Source organism: Schistocerca piceifrons, chromosome 2, assembly GCF_021461385.2.
Source record: "Schistocerca piceifrons isolate TAMUIC-IGC-003096 chromosome 2, iqSchPice1.1, whole genome shotgun sequence".
Lineage (NCBI taxonomy): Eukaryota > Metazoa > Arthropoda > Insecta > Orthoptera > Acrididae > Schistocerca > Schistocerca piceifrons.
Window position 1 is genome coordinate 338926255 of NC_060139.1, and position 25608 is coordinate 338951862.

The 25608-nt window shown below is 48.1% G+C and overlaps 1 protein-coding gene across 3 annotated transcripts in view; it reads left to right on the plus strand.

Moving 5' to 3' along the window:
- Positions 1-25608, plus strand: part of LOC124775093 (atypical protein kinase C) — a 759938-nt gene that overhangs the window by 250094 nt on the left and 484236 nt on the right. The window lies entirely within an intron of this gene.

The following is a 25608-nucleotide window of genomic DNA, read 5'->3' on the forward strand; positions in this document are numbered from 1 at the left end:
TAACGGATTATGCAGCCACGTCTCGATCCCTGAGTCAACAGACGGGGACGTTTGCAAGACCACAACCATCTGCACGAACAGTTCGACGACGTTTGTAGCAGCTTGGACTATCAGCTCGGAGACCATGGCTGCGGTTACCCTTGACGCATCACAGACAGGAGCGCCTGCGATGGTGTACACAACGACGAAGCTGGGTGCACGAATGGCAAAATGTCATTTTTTCGGATGAAGCCAGGTTCTGTTTACAGCATCGTGATGGTCGCATCCGTGTTTGGCGACATCGCGGTGAACGCACATTGGAAGCGTGTATTTGTCATCGCCATACTGGCGTATCATCCGGCGTGATGGTATGGGGTGCCATTGGTTACACGTCTCGATCAGCTCTTGTTCACATTGACTGCATTTTGAACAGTGGGCGTTACATTTCATACTTGTTACGATCCGTGGCTCTACCCTTCATTCGATCCCTGCGAAACCCTACATTTCAGCAGGATAATGCACGACCGCATGTTGCAGGTCCTGTACCGGCCTTTCTGGATACAGAAAATGTTCGACTGCTGCCCTGGCCAGCACATTCTCCAGATCTCTGACCAATTGAAAACGTCTGGTCAATAGTGGCCGAGCAACTGGCTCGTCACAATACGCCAGTCACTACTCTTGATGAACTGTGGTATCGTGTTGAAGCTGCATGGGCAGCTGTACCTGTACACGCCATCAAAGCTATGTTTGACTCAATGCACAGGCGTATCAAGGCCGTTATTACGGCCAGAGGTGGTTGTTCTGGCTACTGATTTCCCAGGATCTATGCACTCAAATTGCGTGAAAATGTGATCACATGAACACCCGTTTATCGTCTGCATTTCTTCTTGATGTATTAATTTTATATATATATATATATATATAAATTGCTACATCAAGAAGAAATGCAGACGATAAACGGGTGTTCATGTGATATATATATATATATATATATATATATATATATATATATATATATATATATATATATATATATATATATATATATATATATATATATATAGTGTGGTGTTCTTTTGGATATTTCCGATAGAACAGACACCATTTTGATTCTTCAGCCACTATGACTCAAGACACAAAGGAATTAAAGACCTAAGTTGCCAGTGAGTATTGATTTATATCAGTGGGGCATGTACGGATCGTGTAGTGGTCAGCGCATCTGCTTAGTAAGCTGGAGACAACTTTTCATCTTACCCCTTTGATATAAATCAGTGCCCAGTGGCAGCTAATGTCTTTAATTCCTTTGTGTCTTGATTGATAGTGTCTGCTGGATCAAAATGGTGTGTGTTCTTTCTTTTATGTCCGAAAGAAGACATCACATATGTGACGGAAACGATTAGTGGTAAGGAAGCAAATGCAGACGGCTAAGCGTCATGCGTTTCATAAAATCTTTATAGTGGCATAAAATCTTTATAGTGGATCTGCCATGTAGAATGACCTTAGGTGTGCAGGTGAATTCCACGATGAACATTTTTTTTCCCTCAAAGCGCTGGCGGTAGATCTGTGAAAACAAAACAGGGAACATCAGTGGACTAGACGATACCTTGCTGCATTTAGGCACTGGTTTATAGCCAGTGTTTCGTTAAGCGGGCAACCCAATACCGGTCATGGAGAAGTACTCAGACAAACGGGAGTTGCCCAAAGGCGTCGTCTCTGAGCCAACGCGTGCTGTATTCGCGTCACGTGTAGCGGTCAGTGTCGCTGCAGTGAAAACAGAATTTGTTACTCGGGCGACGGAGGCTGTAGGCCCGTCCGTATAAAACGTCCGCTGTGACGGCGACGGGGTGAAGGCGGACTTGGTGCAGCTTTCGCTCCCCAGACGCGCCGTCCGGCCCGTGCGTGATTTATGTCGCCGCCGGCCGGAATAAAGCGTCCGCCCGCCGCGCCCGGATTTATTTACCCCGGCCCAGGCCGCGGCCCCTGCTGGCAGGTAGCGCGCCGCCGCTGCAGGCTTTTACGGTAATGCGAGCGCCGCCCTCGGCTTCTCCAGGAGGCACCGGCTCCGGGAACTGCCGCCACAGAAGCCACCCTTCGCGGCCGCACCGCCGTCACTCTCTTCGCACTCATCCCAGAATTGCCCCACACGCTTCAGAGTTATTGCCAATTTCTTTGCCCACAGTGAAACTTCCCTTTCGTCCGTCCTCGGAGCACACGTGGCAACTTCGCGCAGTTGCTGCCAGAATCCCCACACCTTTACGCAGTCGTCACGCGGGACGTGTTTGCCATCGTGAAGCTGTGGTTTCCACACTTAGAAACGAGCTGGTACAACGTGTTCGTCATCGTGATTCGCGACGACAGCCCTGTCCGGCAGTATCTGGCTCGCAAATCGCAGTTTGTTTAGTAGAATAAATGCGCGTAAAATTTCTATGTTAGCTCTATGAAAACGCACAGTTCCTTCCTTATCCATATGGAAATCTTCTGTGTGTAGTGTACGTAAATAAAAACGTAAATATCTGTAGACGTGATACAAGGCAAGAAGGAAGTTCCGTGTGTACTCAGCCAGATCAGCAGCTGTTAAAACTTTCGTTACAGATAATGTTAAAGAAATTTGCAGTAGTCTTCCACAGAAGATCAAAAATTTTTCATCATTCTCACTCTTAAATAAAACGCCAAGGCTGTTTTTATGATTGAAGATTGAATAACAAGTAAACATTCTTTGTCTACTGATTTCTGTTTATTTCTAATTATTTTTCGGCTTATTGGGCCATGTTCAGGAAACAGATGACTAGCGACTGCAAGGGACATTAGTTCTTAGGTAACCAAATATTGTAAACAAAGATACCATCCGCTTGTACAGGTTGTTGTGCACCAAACATGTTTTTAACATTGTAAATTAAACTTTCTGCCATGGACAATAGTAAACAGTAAATAGTTGAAATGCGCGATATTACAGTATTACAGGTTATATGGTTATAAGCTGCAGTTCGTGAGGTCGTGACATTGGTTGAGTACTGTCTGAGCACTAGTCACTTGGGTTGTGCAACATAAACGTTTTACGTTGCAAATTAGTTTACGCAATGGATGATATGAAACACAGTATATGATCAAAATACGCAGCGTTGCAGTAATGCAAATTGTATTTTTATAATGCCGAAGTTTGTGAGATAACCACGGTAAGAAATACGAAATTACTTTGTGGTACAAATTTTTGTAGCCTTATGTGATAATTGTGACGATCTACGGCTGTGTCGCTAGTTGGCTGCATCATGTGAAGCTTAAAAATAGAGATGTGCGTGGCTGTAGTTGATTATTTACAGCTTTGCATTTTGGACTCAATGTTTGTTTACCGTAAGTGGTTCTGACAGGCTAAGTTTTCTTCCTTTAGTGGCTCTGTATAGCAATTCTGTGGGAACTTGTTTTCTGTGTCCTTCATTTATCACACGATCACTGCTTGTATTCAGTGGCAGAGTTTTTGCATTATTTGAAAGTGCGAATCATGGTATTCTCTACAGTGTAAACCCAATAAATCTCTCATTAAAAGGTAGTAAAGGGGAACATGCGACGTCTTTCAAATAATTAAGCACCATTTTGGACAAACGTTGTGCGTCCAGGTGAACGATAAAGTCTGGAATTGAAAAGGCTACGAAATCATTTACAACATGTTATCAGTTTACAACTGATAACCAGAATGATTCTGTTCTCCAGATTCCGCGTTCTCCACTGTAAATATGAAAGTTGGACTTTTGCCCCAAATACCGAAAAACGAATTTAGGCTTTTGGAATCTATGTGTCACGTCGTCTCTTACAAATATCCTGCCTACTGAAAATACCAAATGTAGAGGTTCTTCATCAGATGTTCTTAGTTCCATGTTCCCCCAGTCATTTGCACTGTAAATCGTAATGATGTGCAACGTGTCATTATAGATTCACATCACAAATGGTTTTGTAAATATGCGTACATGCTGATCAGTTTCAATTTTTTTTCTTTTTTCCGGATGTCTGTTAGTAATTACTACCCATCTCCTTCCATACGTTACAATAATACAAATTCTTCTACAGAATAGAAGCAGTTGTCAAGGAGAAACTTTTTCAGCTTATTTTCAGATTTTACTTTTCCGTCTGTCTATTTTCGGTCACTAACAAGGGAACGGAAGTTTTGGTTACAACATTGAGTACCCCATTTTGCGCTGCAGATAACATTAATATGGAGTAATGAATGTCATTTTTTCTTGTGGTATTATAATTATGTACATCATTCCTCCATTTGAACTGCACTGCATTATCTACAGCAAAATCCACAAGGAATATGTATAGTGTGAAGCAGTAATCAGAATGCCTAACTCTGTACTCAGCTGTCTACAAAAGACCATGGGTGTGCACCATTATTCCTGCAGCATGTTTTTGAGCAAACACTATATAATATTATAAAGCAAAGAAAATACGCCGTACGTTTTATGACGGGCGAGAGAATATCAATTGTTACTACTTATTATTGAAGGAAACAATACATAGCGATAGGTCTCCTGGAAGACATTTTAATATAGTACAGTTGTACATCAGAAGTAGCTTCTCGTGCTACATGCCATGTGATAATGAGCTACGTGCATTGCATACCCTAGTTAGGATATAGCGAGTTTAGAAGGAGCAAAAGATCGTGTATTTTTTATTGTTTCCTCAACACCTAATTTTAACTGCCTTAAGCAGAAGTATCGAGATGGCCATGGTTTTCTAAAACTTTTACTTCGTTTTATGATGATGTTAGTTTTCGAAGTCTTATTTCTGTTGTTGGGCACACATACTGATTTTTGACCACTTTCAGTATTTCGGCCCCAGTCAAACTTAAGCTGATTTCAGACGTGCTTAAAGAATGAGACTTGCTGTGTGACTGAATTTTCTGAAACTATGTTGTTCCTAACGAGTCCAATTTCTTATTGGTTTCAGAGGAATTTTGCCATGTTGTTGGGAATGCGTCGCTGAGGTCCTCAGCCCTGTACACCTCAGTAGTGGCACTTTTCTACTCTTCGTATTTTCTGCCTTCCTGGATAAAACGTTTTTATTTCCAAAACTCCCGTTTCCTTTTTCCTTAATTTCCATAAATGTAAACACTACATTCAGATGAAAAACCTGAGAATAGGCGCCACTGTTCCGTCTCTCTGTCCGCCGCTCGTGGTCTCGCGGTAGCATTCTCGCTTCCAGAGCACGGGGTCCCGGGTTCGATTCCCGGCGGGGTCAGGGATTTTCACCTGCCTCGAGTTGACTGGGTGTTTGTGTTGTCCTCATCATTTCATCATCATCCAGGAAAGTGGCGAAATTGGACTGAGCAAAGATTGGGTAATTGTACGGGCGCTGATAACCACGCAGTTGAGCGCCCCACCAACCAAACATCATCATCATGTTCCGTCTCTACGTGGCCGGACATGGTAACATTTCGGCAGACCACGGCCAAACATGCGCCGGCTAAGACACCAGGCAGTATCTTTTCGGACAACATTACTCAGGCAGCTGGCATTAAAATGAGAAACAGCGGAGAAAAAAAAGTGTGAAGAAACTCGACAAGAATGAGATGTCAGGCAGACAATTGAACCGACCGCTGAGGACCTGCCGGTTTAAACCCCAAATGACTTGGTCTAAGCGAGATCTCACTGTGGTTTCTGGACAATACCGAACCCTTCATGCTGTGACCAGGCATAACCTGCGACGTTTATTGCTCGCACGTTGTTATTAGCCAAGTCCTTGTCACTGTCTTCCCCGGCGCTTGCTGCTGTACTTTTAATTCTCTGAAGACCCACGCTTTCGTATCGGCCTCTGTGCCAGTGTCCTTGAAAACAAAAGGTCTCTTCCAGGGTAAAAAAAGAAGTCACTGTCGCCAGCTAGAAATAATCAGAGTCGCAGCTTATTCAGCAGTCAAGTCTACTGGATGAATGCTTCTGTAGAATGAAGAAAATGTCGGAAATGAGACATAATAGCAGTTAAGCGTTACTCGACGTTGATGTCGTTAGAAACGAAGCACGAACTCAGTGACACAAGATCAAGAGTAAGGAACTCATAATCACCATAGCTATGCTCAGCCTTGTTCAACTGTACATTGTAGTGTGAGAGCCATCATACATGCTTCAGTTCTCATAAAAGGCTTGCGCTTATTTGGTCTAATAGCGACGTTAAAATATTTCGTACAAGAAAAAGTATGTAGCAGTAATTATTAACTAGAAGTGGAGCGCATCGAAAGACAAGTGATTCATCGCTGCAGGTGCCCTACAGAATGATACTACACTGGTGTCCAAAATTAAAGCCACAAACCGCTGTTTCCCCGTTGTGCGTCAAACTCATCATATAATTGTACAAACTGTCAGTAGACGTCAGTACGATCGTGTTCTGGACGGAAGGTGGCATTCCGATCAACGGACAACCGTGCCAACGATGACGTCAGGGCACCTATCAAACAGGGCAGTGTTTGCCGGGTAGTCCCACATCAGCATTCTGTAGTATACGGTCACAGACGGTGCAGTGTGGCTCAGAGAAGACCCCTACCAGACTCTCTGCGGTGGAAGGCCATAGAAAAAATGGAAACAGGACAGTCGATATTTTATAAAGGCTGAAGCTGTATCCCAAAGACCAGGACAGGACCGACCAAGTGTAACATCAGAAAGAGAGGACTGTTCCTTGGCTATAAGGTCACGACGATACCGCCTTAGTACTACAAGGCAACTGGCATCTGACCGCAGTTTCCACTGGAAGTGTTGCGTCGAGGCAAATGGTGTACAGAAGGCTTTGGCCGAGTGGCCTTTGGTGCCGGAGACCTGCTGTATGTGTACCTCTGACGCATCGTTACAGAAGGGAACGTCTGGAGTGGAGTCGTCAATATGCCACCTGGATGGTCGAACAGTGGGCCAATGTTCATTTCACAGAGAGTCCCGATGTGGTCTGGAGAGTGATTCTCGACGGATTCACATCTGAAGGAACACAGTTTCGGGACCCAGACATTGTGGAAAGAGACCGGTATCGAGGAGGATCCCTAATGGTGTGGGCATGGGCTATATTGACAGCTCGAACACCTCTTCGTGAAATTGTACTGGTGAATCGGCAAGGTTTAACTACTGTCAGATATTGTGATGAGGTCTTCGGACCTCATGTGCGGTTGCCACAAGGTGCTGTGCGCCCAGGCTGATGGACAATAATGCTCGACCTCGTAGAGCCCGGGTGGTTGGTGTTCTCTTGAAAAGGGAAGATGCTGCACACATGGCGTGACCTGCTCGCTGTCTCAATTTGAATCCCATAGAGCAAGCCTGGGATGCACTAGGGAGACGGGTTCCAGCACGGCATCATTCACCAGCCATTCTCTAAGGCTGCGAGCAGTTCTGCAGGAAGAATGGTTGTTATTGCCACAACATGGGGCTGATGACATCATTCACGGCCCCCCTGCGGGTTCGGGGGTAAGAATAGGCCCGCGGTATTCCTGCCTGTCGTAAGAGGCGACTAAAAGGAGTCTCAAACGTTTCGGCCTTCTGTGATGGTCCCCTCTTGGGTTTGACCTATTTTTTTCCAAATTTCCGTTGTTAGTGCGTGCCATTTGGGGAAGGACACCTTACGTGGTGTTTTTCTATTGGTCCATCATGCTCCACCATCTTGCATGTTACCTATTGTCGTGTGGGGGGGGGGGGGACTACGCCCAACATCTTCTGGGTTGTCTCCTTCTCGCCTTCTGCGCACTCTTCTTCTTAGCGCCCACGACAACTGTGGACCCTTTCAACACCTAAAATCCAGCACGGTAGCCAGTCCGTTGTGGTGGGGTCGTCATGTACCCTCTTGGTGGTAGCCCCCTGACCATGCAGGGATCGCACTACAGATGCCAGAGCTGTTTCCTCCCCATGCATGCCAAGGAGTATGTGCCCATCTTGTCTGGGGCACGGGGACTCTGGGCAATGGGATATCGGCCAGGTACCCGTTGCTTTGGCTGGGTGGCGCCCTTGGGGAGAGCCCTCGTTCGGAGTAGGTGGCATCTGGGCGGATGTGGCGCAATGAAGCGCAATAAATCACACCAAGCTGGTGGTCGCACGGCCACCAGCGTCTCTAAGCGAGGTAGAGTCGACTTTGATGCTGCGCAATATGACCCTCAGACGTTCCCCTCGTTGGCTGCGCTATGGGAGGGACGCCGATCTAGTGCCAAGCGGGAGCCTTACGTACCGCAATACCTTGTCTGCAGCAGGACTGATGGTGACTCCTTTCTTACGACGAAGCCTATGTTTTTTGTGGAACACCTGGAGGATAAGTTTGGGGAAGTGGCAGGGTTGTCAAAAATGAGGAATGGGTCCATCCTCCTCAAGACATCCTCCCCAGCCCAGTCACGAGCGTTGCTCTTGTGTGATAAGCTGGGTGACGTCCCTGTTACCGTCACTCCCCACAGTAGCTTAAATATGGTCCAGGGGATTATTTACCATCGTGACCTCTTGTTGCAATCCGATGACGAGCTGAGAGCCGACTTGGAACGACGTGGTGTGCATTTTGTCCGTCGTGTACATAGAGGACCCAAGACAAACAGGGTGGCCACCGGTGCCTTTATCTTGGCCTTCGAGGGTGATGTCTTGCCCGAGAAGGTCAAGGTGATGGTTTACCGTTGCGACGTCAAGCCATACGTGCCTCCCCCGATGCGCTGCTTCCAGTGCTGGAAGTTTGGGCATATGTCCTCCCGTTCCCCATCCAGCGCTACATGTCGAGATTGCGGACACCCCTCTCATCCTGATTCTCCATGTGCGCCTCCGCCTGTATGTGTCAACTGTGGGGAGCACCACTCTCCATGCTCGCCGGATTGCCCCGTTCTTCATAAGGAGCGGAAGATAATGGAATTTAAGACCCTGGACCGGCTTACTTATCGAGAGGCTAAACAGAAATATGAAAGGTTGTATCCTGCTTCCATTCGAACATCTTATGCTGCAGCCACGTTATCGTCACCCACGCGAGCGACGGTTGTCGCCTCATCTGTGCCGCCTTCAGTGGGCCCTCGGGGCCGTGTATCTCTGTCTGCCCCCCTCGTGCCTGGGGGCAAGCCTTCCTCTGTTGCCCCCTTAGCAGTTGGGGGCAAACCCTCTTCTGTCGCTCCCCCCACGCTTACTTCGGGAGTGACATCTGCTCCACAACCGGGAGGCTCGATCCCTCCCCCTCCTTCTCCGCCGGCGTTGCCTCCGCCGGTTCCTCTCTCGCGGAAGGGGTCCCTCGGGGCTCTCCCTTCCTCCGTTTCTTCTCCTACCCAGCCGGATGTCAGCCAGTGGCTGAAGGTTCCGCCACCTGCTGGTCGTAGGGCTTCTGCGTCGTCGTCAGCCTCCGACGCTCCTTCAGAGAAGCTCTCCCAGCACTCTCACCCTAAGGGCCTACGCGAGAAGAAGGAACGGCATGTGTCCAAGAAGAAGGACGTTCCGGCGGTTTCAGCACCGCCTGCTGTACCTAGTCCTGGCTCCGGGGATGAGGTGGAGATCCTCGCCTCTGCCGCGGATCTCGCCCTCACGGAACCCTTGGGGGCCTCTCCTATGGACTCAGCTGACTCTCCCCGGTGGCGGCAGTTGGCTCTGAGGCGCTGTCTGCCTCTTAGTCGCATTCACGCCCTCCCAGTCCCTTCCTGCTTCCATTCTCCAATGGAACTGGTTATTTCCGCCACCTGCCTGAGCTCTGGATGCTTCTGAGTGATTCCCCTGTTCTCTGCATTGCTCTGCAGGAAACTTGGTTTCCGGCACTGCGGACCCCCGCCCTTCGCGGTTATCGGGGATACTATAAGAACTGCGCTGCCTGTCAACGAGCGTCAGGTGGGGTTTGTCTTTTTGTTCACCACTCTGTCTGTAGCTCGCCAGTACCCCTTCAGACGCCTTTAGAGGCAGTCGCTGTCAGGGTTGAGCTCTCGCCGGCTATTACTGTTTGCTCTGTTTACATTCCTCCTGATGGGGAGCTCCCCCGACATGTCTTGGCTGCACTGCTGGCTCAACTTCCGCCACCTTTGCTGCTTCTAGGCGATTTCAATGCCCACAACCCTCTATGGGGTGGGACTGTCTCCGATGACCGCGGTCGGGCCGTGGAGCATGTGTTGGCTCAGCTCGACCTTAGCCTCTTGAATACCGGTGCTCCCACGCATTTCAGTGTGGCCCATGGCTCTTTCTCGGCCATCGATCTCTCTCTTTGCACCCCCGGACTTGTCCCATCCCTCCACTGGCGAGTACATCCTGACCTCTGTGGTAGTGACCATTTTCCCATCTATTTGTCACTGCCCCAGTGTCATTCTTCTGGGCGCCTGCCCCGCTGGGCTCTCCACAGGGCTGACTGGCCGGCTTTTACTTCTGCTGCAACCATTGAGTCTCCCCCCCCCCAAGGTGACATTGACGGGGTGGTCCGTGTCTTAACCACATCCACCATTTCGGCGGCCGAGGCTGCCATCCCCCGCTCTTCTGGACTCCCTCGGAGGAAGGCTGCACCCTGGTGGTCGCCGGAGATTGCTGAGGCTATTCGCGACCGTCGGCGGGCTCTCCAGCGTCATAGGCGGCACCCGTCTCTGGAGACTCTCATCGCCTTTAAGAGGCTCCGTGCCTTGGCCCGCCGTCTTATTGCACGGCGTAAGCAGGAGTGCTGGGAGCGGTATGTCTCCTCCTTGGGCTCCCGTGTCTCCCCCTCGCTCGTGTGGTCCCGGATCCGGCGGATTTATGGATACCAGACCCCTATGGGTGTACCTGGGCTCTCCTTGGACGGCGCTGTCTGCACGGACGCTGCCGCCATTGCTGAACAGCTTGCCGCGCACTTTGCGACGAGCTCGGCGACTGCATCTTATCCCCCCGCCTTTCGCTCTCTAAAGGAGCGAGCCGAGCGGACGCAGTTCTCATTTCACACGCGTCGTACTGAAAAATACAATGCTCCTTTCAGCGAGAGGGAATTCCTCGCTGCCCTCGCCGATTGCCCTGATACAGCACCAGGACCGGACTGCATCCACGCGCAGATGCTGAAGCATCTCTCCCGGGACTGCCAGAGACACATTCTCGCGGTATTTAACCGCATTTGGAGCGAAGGCGTGTTCCCGTCGCAATGGCGAGAGGGTGTTATTGTGCCCATCTTGAAGCCCGGTGCGGACCCACTGGCGGTGGACAGCTATCGTCCCATTACCCTCACCAACGTTTTGTGCAAATTGCTCGAACGTATGGTGGGGCGGCGTTTGTGTTGGGTCCTTGAGTCGCGCGGTCTCCTCGCTCCATCCCAGGGTGGCTTCCGTCGGGGCCGGTCTGCCACGGACAATTTGGTGCGTCTGGAATCTGCTATTCGTACGGCCTTTGCCCGACGTCAGCATCTCGTTGCTGTATTTTTCGATCTGCGGAAGGCGTATGACACCACTTGGAGGCATCACATCCTCGCCACGTTGTATGAGTGGGGTCTTCGTGGTCGGCTCCCGGCTTTTCTTCAAACCTTTCTATTGCACCGCTCTTTCCGGGTGCATGTCGGTGCCGCCTCTAGTTCTTCTTATACACAGGAAAATGGGGTCCCGCAGGGCTCGGTGTTGAGCGTCTCCTTATTTCTAGTGGCCATTAATGGTCTGGCTGCAGCCGTGGGGTCGTCGGTGTCTCCTTCTTTGTATGCCGACGACTTCTGCATCTCATTTAGCTCCACGACTACGGGAGTCGCCGAACGCAGGCTGCAGGTAGCCGTTCGGAAGGCAGCATCATGGGCTCTGACTCACGGTTCAGTTCTCTGCAGCCAAGACTCGAGTTATGCACTTCTGCAGGCGTCGGACGGTCCACCCTCATCCTGAACTTTACCTCGACGGCCACCTGCTTGAAGTGGTGGACACTTGCCGCTTCTTGGGACTCGTGTTTGATGCCCGGCTCACATGGGTTCCTCATATTACTCAGCTGAAGCAAAAATGCCCTCCGCTGCCTTAGCCACACGTCTTGGGGTGCGGATCGCTGCACGCTGCTGCGATTGTACAGAGCCCTTGTGCAGTCTCGGCTTGATTATGGGAGCCTGGCCTATGGGTCTGCATCACCCTCAGTGTTGAAGTTGTTAGACCCCATACACCACTGTGGGGTCCGGCTTGCAACTGGCGCTTTTCGTACGAGCCCCGTGGATAGTCTACTGGTGGAGGCCGGGGTTCCCCCGCTGCGGATTCGCCGCCATCGACTGCTCGCCGACTATGCTGTCCACGTGCATTGCTCGCCAGGCCATCCCAATCGTCGCCTGCTTTTCCCTGCCATGGTCCTCCATCTGCCCGAACGGCGACCTAGGTCTGGGCTTTCCGTCGCTGTCCGCGTTCAGTCCCTGCTGTCGGAATTGGGTTCATTCCCTCTTCCGCCTCCCTTCCGGGTCCGTGCACCTACGCCTCCCTGGTGTTTGTCCCGGCCGTCCGTCCGTCTGGACTTGGCACAGGGACGCAAGGACTCGGTTCCGCCTGTGGCCCTCCGTCGCCGTTTTCTTGCGCTCCTCGCCTCATTTTCGGACTGTGAGACTGTCTACACTGATGGTTCCCTGGTTGATGGTCGCACTGCCTACTCTTTTGCTCATGCTGCCCATGTTGAGCAGCGCTCCTTGCCGGCTGGCTGCAGTATTTTTACTGCAGAGCTGGTGGCCATATCGCGCGCTCTTGAGCATATGCGTTTCTGCTCAGGTAGGTCCATCGTGATCTGCAGTGACTCCCTGAGCAGCCTTCAGGCCATCGACCGCTGCTATCCCTCCTCTCCTCTGGTGTCCTCCATTCAGGAGTCTGTTTCCGCCATTGCCCGTTCTGGTCGTTCGGTGGTCTTGGTTTGGACGCCCGGCCATGTTGGCATCCCAGGGAACGAACGTGTAGACAGGCTGGCCAAAGGGGCGATCGACGCCCCGGCTTTGGAGATCGGCCTTACGGCTCGCGACCAGCAGCTGGTGTTAGGCCGTAAGCTGATTGGGATGTGGGCTGCTGAGTGGCGTGGCATGACAGCCCCGAATAAACTGCGGGCTGTCAAGGGGACGACCGATGTGTGGCGTTCCTCCCTGCGGGCTTCCCGTAGGGACTCGGGTAGTCCTGTGTCGGCTGCGCATCGGCCATACATACCTGACGCACGGCCATCTGTTGCGTCAGGAGGATCCCCCCTTGTGTCGGTGTGGGTCCCGGGTGACGGTCGGCCACATTTTGCTGGAGTGTCCTCGACTGCGCACACTCCGGCAATCTTTTAATCTCCCGGGCACTTTGGCTTTGGTTTTATCCGACGATGCCTCCATGGCTGACAATGTTTTACATTTTATCCGTAGTAGTCCTTTTTATGGTTCGATTTAGGGAGGTCCTGCGCCTTTCCCTTTCTGTGTCTTTTGTCCTTGTGTCTGTTGCTGTTCTGGTGTGCCGTCAGATGGTTGACTCTTTCCCCTTTTTTTTTTTCTCGTGGTCAGTCAACCAGTCTCCGGCCATCCTCCTTTCTTCTGTTTCTTTCTGTCTGGTGTTCCTCTGTCCTGTTCTTGTCTGTAGTGTTTGTTGCTGCATTTGTGTTCTTTTAGCGCCTGGGGGTACGTCTCCTCCCCCTTTGATTTTTTACCTGCTCCGTAGATTTTCGGCTCGCCTGATTTTGGAATGGGGGACTGATGACCTTCGCTGTTTAGTCCCCCTTAAACATCCCAACAACCACCAACCATCATTCACGGTTTGCTGCGCCCTTGACAAGCCTATATTGCCGCCAGAGGTAGTCACAACCCATGCTGAACGCATTAACCAGTTGTCAGAATTTGTGTACAAATACGTTAAGTTGGAGAAAAACGAGGAACGTTTTGTCTACCGTTTTGCATGTTGCAGTTGCTTACATTTTGTATTCTTTACATTGTTACTAAGTCCGCAGCTCGTGGTCTTGTGGTAGCGTTCTCGCTTCCCGCGCACGAGGTCCCGGGTTCGATTCCCGGCTGGGCCAGGGATTTTCTCTGGGTGTTGTGTGTCTTTCATCATCATTTCATCCCCATCGACACGCAAGTCGCCGAAGTGGCGTCAACTCGAAAGACTTGCACCAGGCGAACGGTCTACCCGACGGGAGGCCCTAGCCACACGGCATTTCCATTTCCATTGTTACTAATTTACTGTGACATTTTTATACAGTTTTGTGACAAAATAAACGCAACCTTGCAAAATTTTATGATTGTTGCTTTAGTTGTGGAACCAGTGTATGTACATCTCGAATCTGGAGAATTATGACGTTACTTTTCCATCGCTGAAGAAGCTAACGCGCAAATTATTCACTGTTCTACTAATACACCCACCAGATGTGACGGGGTAAGCCAGTATACTTTTAACTTACACTTCGCTAATAGACGTCAGCAGAACAGAGAGAGGAATGTGTGAATAGATACGTGCTTTCTTTCAGATTATACTGAAGACGTATGCCTGCAACTCTGTTGTTATATTGGAAGAACCTTGCAACAGTTTAAAACATAACGTTGCCATGAGAGGTTGCAAGTTCTTCACTTCCCGTTCCACTTCTTCTTCTCTCTACCGTTTCACCTCCTTTTCTGTTTTTCTTTGTACCATACGTGCTGTTTTCCGGTCTTGTCAACTGTAGTAAGATCCCTCCATACCTTTTTACTGTTGTTATGGGCATGTACCCTGAAATTACATGAACGTAAGTAATAAATCCTCAGTTCGATAAGGAGGATTATTTCTTCTCGTGCGTTGCCTCGTGTGCATTGCAGTTCACGAGCATTTTGAGAAAAAACGTGAAGACCTTCAGCGTCTGCCCCGCAGGGATGTTGTAGTTTCCGATACCGTTGTTACTTCCTGACCTCTGTGACTGACGGGACACGCAACCCATGTCGCTGACACCGCCGACTGGCAAGCAGATAAGCTGTCTTGTAAGCAGACATGCGAACGCGCTCGTATCCGTCGACGACTGCGTGCCTCGCAAATTTCGAAGGGGAAACTTTTGACACGTAGCCCGCAGCCGACGCGGTGTAGCTGTAATTGTGAAACTCCCAAGTTAGTGCTTCGCGGGCGAGTCAGGCCGGGTTGAGGCGCGTTCGGAGTTCGCAAGCCGATCGAGGTAACAACTTGTAGCCTGCTGGCAAGGGGGCGTGACGTCACCACGTGACGTCAGTACGCGTGCCTACGGCTCGATAAGCGTCACCGTAGCCTTTTCGTCCGTAGCTGTACCAGCTCCTATTTGTGGATGCCTGTTTGCCGCTGGCGCTAAGAGAGAAATCTTTCACTGACAAACTGCGATACTAATCTACAGCGGGCGCAATTTGCAAACATTAGTGACCCTGCACAGACGAAACGCGATGAAGTAATTCACGTAACGACGAAAATAGGGCGTATAATGCTGTAGTTAGATATCTATCTGTACTGTTGGAACTTATTTTCTGGAAGTGGCGCGGTATCGACAGATGTGGCGCTACAGATTTGTTAACTGACTGCAATAAAGTTGTGTACGGTTAATATGTGTGATATTGCCACGCCACAGTCTACCGCATATTAATTATTACAGTGCCCAAGATTGAACATCTCGATCTTGTCACAGTATGTATGAGTTCATTTGCTGAGATTGGAGGACTATTTATATGGGCAGATAAGCGGTTAAGCTTAACGACCTTCTCCTGTCCGTTTCATAAAGCGGCAGAATATCAACAGAAAGTAGTTACTGCGCAGTTGGAAATCAGAGCAGGGCTAGAATTTTCCTCGCTTGCGAGAATTTGACTCTTATGTATTTCGCTGCGCGTTTGTTTGCACTTTTCTCATGTTTCTTCCTCGTTAGTGCTGTAAGGCAGGCCCTCATCGCTTCCTCCAACCCAGCCCCCCTCTCTACCCCAACCCCCCCCCCAACCCCCCCTCTATCCCCCCCCCCCCTCTCTCACTCTCTCTCTCTCTCTCTCTCTCTCTCTCTCTCTCTCTCTCTCTCTCTCTCTCTTTCTCAGCGTCGGACCTTCTCTAGTTTCCACGATTATTGTCATTATCTTATTTTTCCTTCTTGATTCTGCTCAGTTTTAATCATTACAACTCTTCGTCATATTTGTGTCAGCTACGGCCATTACACATGAAAACAGTGACTTGAAGGGAAAAAAGTAGTGCTACTGCAGAGCTTTGTTAAGAGCCGACTGAATTACGAAGTTGGCGCCTGGAACAAAGTTTGGCCGTAATGGTGTTGTCAGCCCGCAACTTCTCACTTCTTATTTTTGTAAGCGACAGATATCTGTCAGACACAATAAAGCTGCAGCCGAACGATACGGACGGGTAATTTCTTGCCTAGAGTTGTTTTCATAAAATCAGAGGGAACTGAAATTTATCGTAGCTTGTTCAGTATAGTTTGTGTTGAGGTAATGAACTATATGGGAGATGGCTATGAAGAGTTGTAGAAACTAGACTGTAAGAGCAACGTAGCAGCGAGAGACGAGACATTCAGACCGATTTTTGCGGTCTACTAAAAGTAGGACTTGGCAAACTTTTAGCTAGTACGTGGTTCACTTGGATTAGTGCAGCAGTCTCTCATAGCTTCTTGCACATTAATTGTTAGTTTCGCCACTGAATAGTAGCTATTTAATTGCATAGGAAAGTAAAGCAGGTTTTTTTTCGGTCCGTTGGACTACGCTGTTTTAACAGCAACAGTCGTAAAAACCATTTCTTTCCACACATATCGAACACCCACCTCCGTAACCGAGGTCTCCAACGCACGTTTCAACTCCTGATTGTGGGAGAAATTTTCTTTGCTTTTATTTAGCCGTTAAGACATCAGGTGGTGACGTAGAGTTGCTGATCACCCCAGTTAGTCCCAGTCACCAGAATTAATTTGAAACTTCTGCACAATGTCATAAAGAGTGAGGGCATGTGACATTGTTGATGGTCCGTCAGTCAGATCGAGACCCTTTACTTCGGCGTACGATTATTGCTATTCGAAAGAATTAGTCGATGTGATGACACCGGATTTCACCGTGTACGTTCCTTTCATCCATAACGACACAGACACTACACAACACTGTGTACGAACACTCATCACTGTCATCCACATGACATACTTGACACTTGATAACAAGTCTAAGTAAGGCTACGGCAAACCGCCTCTACTAGGAACTAGACCAAGACGGCAGCGCGGGATTGCCGCATCTACTTTCAAATGCTTAATTTCTGACCATGGGACTGACTGATACTTAGTCGTTCCCAACAATTCACTCCAAAATAGTCCTAGAAAAATGAAACTAAAGAAAAGTTGGCAGTTGATGGTAGGAGTGTTCACACATTATCTGCGTATCCAGTAATGCTGGCAACAGATGTGATATGCATGGGGATCATATCAACCTGTAGCGCATCAAAATCAGCCTGAAGATGATGCATTGAAGTGTTGAAACTGGTAGCGACAAAATAAAATAAAATCATAAGGACGGCTGTAGGTGGTTTTTATTTACTTGTCACGAAGTTACGTGTGGCTATCACTGATGTAATATCGTTATAACGAATAGAGAGAAGCTTTCCCGGGAATAGGAGCCGTTCGGAGGTACTCAGCCAAGTCACAGACTGGTGTAAATGGAAGAGTTTACATCAATTCATACATTTTAATATACACAGGTAAGATTATGCTGATATGAAATGAAATTATATTTGCCTTTTCTATAGGAATAATGGTAAATCGGGATTTAATTTTACTACCAAGCTGTATCCTTCGTCTAGAGTTTTTTTTTTCTTTTTTTTCTTCCAGTGATGGCGCTGAAAATTGGTCGCTCTTCAGAGTTGACGAGATTATAGAAGTTGGTAACGTTTGCACACAGGGACAGCACCGTTTGGTAATGGATCGGAATTTTGTTTCGCGAGAGCTGCAGCTACGGCCCTTCATAGAGAGCAATAAATTCCGAGCGTGTACTGTCAGGGGAAATAAGCGGGACACGGCGGCCGTTAAATTTAATCGGCACGGACAGCCGAACACGCTTCCCACATTATTTCATTATCGGGCTCGCAAGCGTCTCGAGTGCGATATCCATCCTATCGTGTATTTTCTCGCGACCTGATACCATTGAGCTTGCGGCGCGATGTCGTACACAGGAAGATGTTTTACTGACCATTGTTCAAAGTTCCAGTGTTTCACGCCTCGCGCATGTCGATAATTGATGTTGGTTCTTTTTTTACCGAACTGTCACTCAGCCGTTCTCTGCGGTATATCAGTTCCATTTTCGCACACGACATCACCAAGCTCTTTTATGCATGTCTCACCACGTGCTATTTCATTAGGATTCATTTGGAGTGGCAACTTCTTCGAACAGCTGGAAGACGTCGCCATGAATAGTCCACGTAGTCTAGTGGTGGTCAACACTTTTATGGTACATTTCGAAATACTAATACTTGGCACCTTGTAAACCTAAGATATGGTACAGATACATCGACGACATATTCGTTGTGTGGAGCCATGGTAACGCACAGCTCCTTGACTTCCTAAAGGTTCTGAACAGTGTCCGTGCCAACATGAAATTTACTTTAGAGAGGGATCAACAGCTACACTTCCTACAGTGCTAATTACGAGGGATTGTAAGAATGTGGGACACTGTGTGTATCTGAAACCGACAAACACGGACCGATACTTGTACAAATTGTCAGATCACAACTTGAGCCAGAAGAGAGGTACGATTAACATTGTCGTAAAGCGCACAAGACGAATATGTGAGGCGCAGTACCTCAGACGCGAGATGTAACACCTGGAAAGCGTTCTGACGAGCAATGAATGCTCCACCAGTTACATGAGAAGTATCACTCGGTGAAGCTTCAGATCGGAAGAAGAAATCTCCAATGCGGCCATTCTGCCATATGTTCCCAAGGTGACAGACAGAATCTGCCATATATTGCGTAAACACGGCGTAAATACTATTTATAAGCCAAAAAAAGGTCAAAGATTGTTCGGATTGGCGAAGGACAAAAAGGGACCCACTTGCAATGTCAGTAATATACCAGATACCATGAACACGTGGAAAAGCCTATTTTGGAATGACTGGGTGTTCAGTCAACATCAGGATCACCGAACACTAAACGGCTTTGTAGGTTGGGGAAGGTGGAGAAACCGGCCGTGGTGAACAGACGCTGTGTGAAACGCACCATATAATAAAATTCACCGACACGGAAGCTCTTACTGTGGGGAAGAGCTACCACACTCAGTTTCACCAAGGAGAAGGAAAGCCTCAACGTGAACTGATCTTGGACTCCTGTGAGCAACGACCTAATGTTGCAGGTAGCGTAGCAATGGTAGAATATCAGCGGTAATGACCACTGAAAATCCCGCTGACGGCGCACCTAGTACACGTAATCTGCGGCTGCGATTCCGACTCCAGTCCACCACCAGGAATGGAGTTGAAGCTTTGAGAATGCCAGCCACTCGTACTAGTGTAACGTCGGAAAACTCGTGAAACAAACCTCGGCCAAAGACAGAAGCCAACAGACAATTTGCTAACAAGTGACCACGAAAATCTTGACAATTTTGTCAAGACGCTGGAATTCGCTTCAAGAGGAGTAGTTCCTAAATATCGGATCCATAATATCCAAACAACTTAACAGGCTGTTCGACACGATCAGTATTTTTTGTCGTACAAAGATTTTGATACTCTCAGGAGCAAATTTCCTCTTTGAGTACTATTCAGTTTGCAATACGTCGGTTTCCCACCTCTATAAAATTCTGTCTGTATCCATTGAAGTTACAACCCACATGATAAGAGCCAATATATATCATCTGAATTATTTTGCCCACCACGCGTTTCGGAGATCTATATCTCTGTTGGAACGGAGCTTCTTTTTATATATTTCAACAATAACACTAGCTACAAGTTCGTTATATGTTGAGAGGTAGCTGCGGTTGCCCGAAGAATGATCACTGTGAAATTTCGCAAGTCCGTGAATAAAGACGAAGTTCATCGTACTGCCCTGAGAAATGCAGCCGATGTGAAACACCAGACAGTCCAGACTCGCAGCGTAGGTCGTCGTCAAGAGGGCAACCGATGCATATGTTGTAAGCATGCAGACTGGAAACAGTCGTTTCCCGTCGCTGCGCTAGTAGCTTTATTCTGCTCCGCATGTCACAGGAATACGCCACGTGACTCACCACAGTAGAGGAGGGCATCTCCAAGCCATTGGGCGCTCGCTGCCTGCTCTACGTTTGTGTGGCGCCGACGGTTCTGGCATCGTATAAAGAATCTCACTGTTTGAATTGCTGACTACCGCAATCTCCATCGTGAGTAGGGCATATACAAAGTGTATAGTTGATTTTTCTGAGCAGTCTCTCAAGGAGCAAAAAAAAAAAAAAAAAAAAAAAAAAAAAGGTTCAAATGGCTCTGAGCACTATGGGACTCAACTGCTGTGGTCATCAGTCCCCTAGAACTTAGAACTACTTAAACCTAACTAACCTAAGGACATCACACACATCCACGCCCGAGGCAGGATTCGAACCTGCGACCGTAGCAGTCGCACGGTTCCGGACTGCGCGCCTAGAACCGCGAGACCACCGCCGCCGGCCAAGGAGCAAAAGTCAAAACTTTTTTAATATAAGGCTGAAAGATGAATGGATGCTTCGATTACATAACTAAACCGCACTGTAAATGTAAGTAACATTCAATGGTCACAGGATTCTTGTTCAGTCGTATTTACATAACGTAAGCATTCTGTAAGATTCAATCTTCAGAAACTGTACTAGCACCCTGCTGTGCTACTTAGACATATGTGTTAATCCAGTCTCAATTTTAAGAAAATGAGACGATGTAATGGATATTGATTATGACAAGTGTACTTCGACCATATTTATTCCTGAAATGTAACTCATCATAATAAAAGGAACTGCACCCAAAAGGACCTAACCGAACACTGAAGGCTGGATTTGTAAGTTGGACACCGTTAGTTATGCCAGTGATTGCTTTTCCACGTTGGCTGTGCACTGGGGGAGTGTGAGTGAGCCGTGACGTCGTGCCAATTATAAGAGGTCCTCAAACGGCCGTGCCAGCCCGTACGACAGCGGGTAGCATCACCAGCATTTCACCTCAACGTACACTATGCCCAGGCGACATGTTCCACAGCAGTCTACTAGTTGAGTTCGAGAGGGGCTGTATAGTGGGGCTGCGAGTGAGTGAGTGGTTCAATCGTCGTATACCGCGCAACACTGTTTCTGTGTTACTGTCGGATATGGATACAGGAAGGCTTGCTTATACAACATGTAGGAACCGGACGTCCAACATGCGCCACACAAGGAGGGGTCACCGAAAGATTTGTCATCACACGCAGGCGAGTACAACGGCAACGGTAGGTGCCGTTCACTGTGCTGTCCTGCCTTCTATGCTAGTGCCATTGGCAAGAGGCTGCATGAAGTAGGGCCCGCCGCACGCCAATAGTTAGGACGCCTTGGATATGAGGTCCCGCATACCGACAGCGGGTCGTCTTCTGCACGAGTCTCGCTTCTGTCTTGGAGCCGACAACCACCGAGTTCGCGTCTGGAGGCGCAGTGGAGAGCGCCACGAAGTACGATTTGTGGTCTATCACACGTTGCGCCAGCGTGATGTGATGGTGTGGGAAGCGATCTCGCATGGACCTGTTCACCGTTAGTGCTCCTAACGGGCCCTGTGACAGTTGTACGGCACGTGGATAAGGTCCTGCTACTGGCTCTGCTATTCATGAACGTCCACGCCGATGCCCTATTTCAACAGGGCAACTCGCGTCCTCATACCGCTGCCATCTTCCGAACGTAACGGTAGGTTCTATGCTCTTGCATGGCCAACTGCGTCGCCAGATCTCTCCTGGATGGAGAATGTATGAGGATGCCATGGTGCGTGTCATCAGAGCTTCATCTTCACCCAACAAACTGCGAGATCAGCACGCTCAGGCACAAACGACCTGAGATGGGGTATCACAAGACGGTATCTGAGACCTGTACAAGTCCATGCCGTGCTATCTGTACGCTTGTATTCACAACCAAGAGGGCCCTACGCCGTACTTGCCTGTACATTTTGTGGCTGTCTAACGCATTACATGTTCTTACTTCATAATTGAAAGTGTACTCATTTCATATGTGTGGTACAATCTGTCTGCCTGCCAACAATAATAGCAATCCTCAATACCCTTCCGGGTGCAGCTCTTTTTATGACGATGAGTGTATTTCTTCATTCGCTGCTATTCTTCTTGCGACTGAAACTGCGAAATGTGTCTAGGATTTCAAAGTTTCCAGTAGCGATGTACCATCAATTCGTGATGCCTTTCCCGTGTTACCAGACACTACTAAAATGTGATTGTAGAAAGTATTGGTACGTAAGTGAACGTTACCGATGCACAACAAAATACTATGTACAAATCTCATATTCACTCATTTAATGACGTTGACGGTAATAAGTGTGTATTAAAAAGTCGTACCATGTTTTGCTTTTAGTAAACACAAATTTACAAAAGTTTTCAATTTTTATTTTCTAAGAAATTATGCTCTGTCTCCTGCACTCTGACTTCTGCCATAAAATTAATACTATTTTAAATGCTAACATTTTAGGGTATATTTGACAGTTATCATATTGAGTATTTACTGAAAATGCACATTGGTATGACCAGTCACATTTAGGATGTAGCTATCGACCCGCCACAGTTTCACACGGGTAGCACTAAGTATGTACAGACAGATGACTCTCCTGCTGTAGCGATAGAGTTGTTTACGGGTCACTGCCTAGACCTATGATGAAAATCGAGAGAACAGTGTTAGGTAATTGAATATTAACGACTGTGATCATTCTAGAGTAGTTAACAAATTATTTTATATATTTAACATACAAAAGTAAATAAGTCTCTTAATGACATTCAGAAAAATACACCCAACATGAAAGCACGAAAAAAATATTTACTTAACTGGTGTAAAGTGTTAGTGTGGTGACATCTGTGATACAAAGCATTGACGCTACAAATCCAACTGATGACTTCTACATCTGTACGCCGCAAGACACATCATGATATGTGGCGGAGGGTATGTGGTGTACCACTGTCACTCCCCCGCCCCCCCTTTCCTTCCACCCCGCCCCCCTGCCCTCGTTATGTTTCAGTTGCGATTGGTGTGAGGGAAAAACTGTTTTTGGTCAGATTAGTTGTGAGCTCTAAACTTTCTGATTTTACCTGCATAGTCCATTCGCGATATATGTGAAGGAAGTTGCTACTTATTGGTTGACTCCCATAGTAAAGTACACTCACAGAATTTCGACAGTAAACCTCACAGTGTGTGCCAGTGAAGTTGGATGAGAATCTCCGTGATGCTTTCACGCTTACTAAGCTAACGTATGACGAAACACGCTACTCTTCTGTGGTTGTTTTCTATTTCCTGTGTTAATTCTTTCTGGTACTGCTGTTGCAGGGAAACACCACCATCTTTATCTCATAATTTAAGGAGAAAAATCGCACTTGCAAGATACCTTCTCTGACAATCGATCCCGCGCAGAAATGTAGACAGTACGCGCACTGGTTGTTTGGCACCTGCTACGTCACACTGCAGGCGCCTAATGCACGAACGCAAAGTAGTTTGCGGCGGAATGATAAGCAGAGCCCTCGTATTCGCGTGGTATTGAGGGTGAGGGGGGAGGGGGAAGAGAGGGGAAGGGCGGGGGATGGACACATCAGTCTAACATGTTCTGAAATCTTGTTCAAGAACAGATGTTATTGCACGTGAAAAATAAGTAATATGAGTATGTAATATGTCAGCCTCACGCAATAATACGACTAGTATTATTTTAACAGTATGCTTGTACTACTGTTCTCCTATATATATGCCCCAGAATTGAAATCAGTAAACCTAAGTAATTGAAGAAGTAAGACGAAACGATGTTGTTGATTTTCGGTTCACAATTTAACCATGCCATTACATTGAAGAATAGCGCATCTCCTGGAAATACATTTCACTTTAAGAGTGCCAGCTTTAAAATCGAAAGAAATAACGCACAACAGCGATGTTAATAACAGCAGACTTCTTCGTTTCATTTATTTATATTGTATTTTTGAACCGCGACATAATGTTCAAAACAAAGAGATCTCTGACACCAGCTACAGCTAACAAACCCCGCACCCTGACACAACGAACATAGCATGTTAGCAATGGGAAAACAGTATTTCACAAACTTCTTTCTCACTGCAGGCAACGGCCTTGACGCAGTGGATACACCGGTTCGCGTGAGATCACCGAAGTTAAGCGCTGTCGGGCGTGGTCGGCACTTGGATGGGTGACAATCCAGACGCCATGCGCTGTTGCCATTTTTCGGGGTGCACTCAGCCTCGTGATGCCAATTGAGGAGCTACTCGACCGAATAGTAGCGCCTTTGGTAACGAATACCATCATAACGACCGGGAGAGCGGTGTGCTGACTTCACGCCCCTCCTATCCGCATTCTCCACTGAGGATGCCATGGCGGTCGGATGGTCCCGGTAGGCCACTCGTGGCCTGAAGACGGAGTGCTTTTTTTTTTTTCACTGCACGATACAGTACCTCAAGCTCGGGCATTAAGCGGCTGCATTGGGGCGAAACGAGTGACAGTGCTGCGCATGTTTGAAAGCTGTACATTCATCAGCTAATAATTGCCTAATATCAGAATTATGACCCAGATTTTCGCGCAGGGGTTGGTTGCTGGAATCTTGCAAGGGTTTTTTTTTCTTAAAATATGAGTTTAAGTTGGTAATGTTTCCTTGTTAGGTGGACAAACAATACTCAAGATGGAAGTATAAGTGTCATAAATACATAATGGAAACAATAATACAATAAATATGGTTAGTGGCAGCAATATGTATTTTAAATTGAAATTACTATATAATCACCTCCTTCCTCCCACAACCACATTCAGGATATGACTGTTCTATACCTGGCTACGAAGACATTAAAAGAGAAGTAAGAAGGAAGGAAAATGGTTGGACTGAACCTTCGCACGAATAATGCACAGAGGTTAGCCTTGCCTGTATGTTGCGGTTGGACAGGTCTGCTTTCATTACATCAATACTGTCGAGGTTTTGGCCTGCCTGCAACGCTTCGCATTTTTGGATTGTGCTTGCCTACATTACTTTGCACTGTTGTTTGCATTATGCTAGAGTGTAATATGACGTGCCATAGACTCTTACCTAATTTTATTGGCAGGCTTCATGTTAAGTGTTAGGGCAGCTGCTTCGCACTGTTGTCATGGATGCGCTGCCGACATTCCTTTGGGCAGTTGTCGTGGTTAGGGTAGCCTGCATTGCTCGCTGGTGTTCTCGTGGTTAGGCTTACCTGCATAGCTTCGTGCCGTTTACGTAGTCAGGCTTGCCTGCATTGCCTGGCGCCGTTGATACGTTTATGCTGGCCTACATTACTGGCGCCATTGACGTGGTTAGGCTAGCTCGCGTTGCCTGGCGCCGTTCTCGTGGCTGGGCTTGCGTGCATTGCTTGGCGCCACTGTGGAGGTTATGCTTGCCCGCGTTGCTTGTCTGCCGCCGTGGCGGTATTGTGCGGCGCCTGACGCGCCCCTCCCCGAGGCCGCCCCACCCTGTTGTTTACGCTACATTCGTGGGCGTGGCCCTTGGAGGCTCGGCGCGGCATAGGCGGCAGTTCCACCGGGACGCCGCTGTTCTCGCCGCCACCACGCTGCTTCTTGTGCGCGCTGTCGCCACCTTGCGCCTCACTCCAGGTGAGTCGTCCGCAAGACGGAGCAGCTGGCAACCGTTAACCCTCTCTCACTT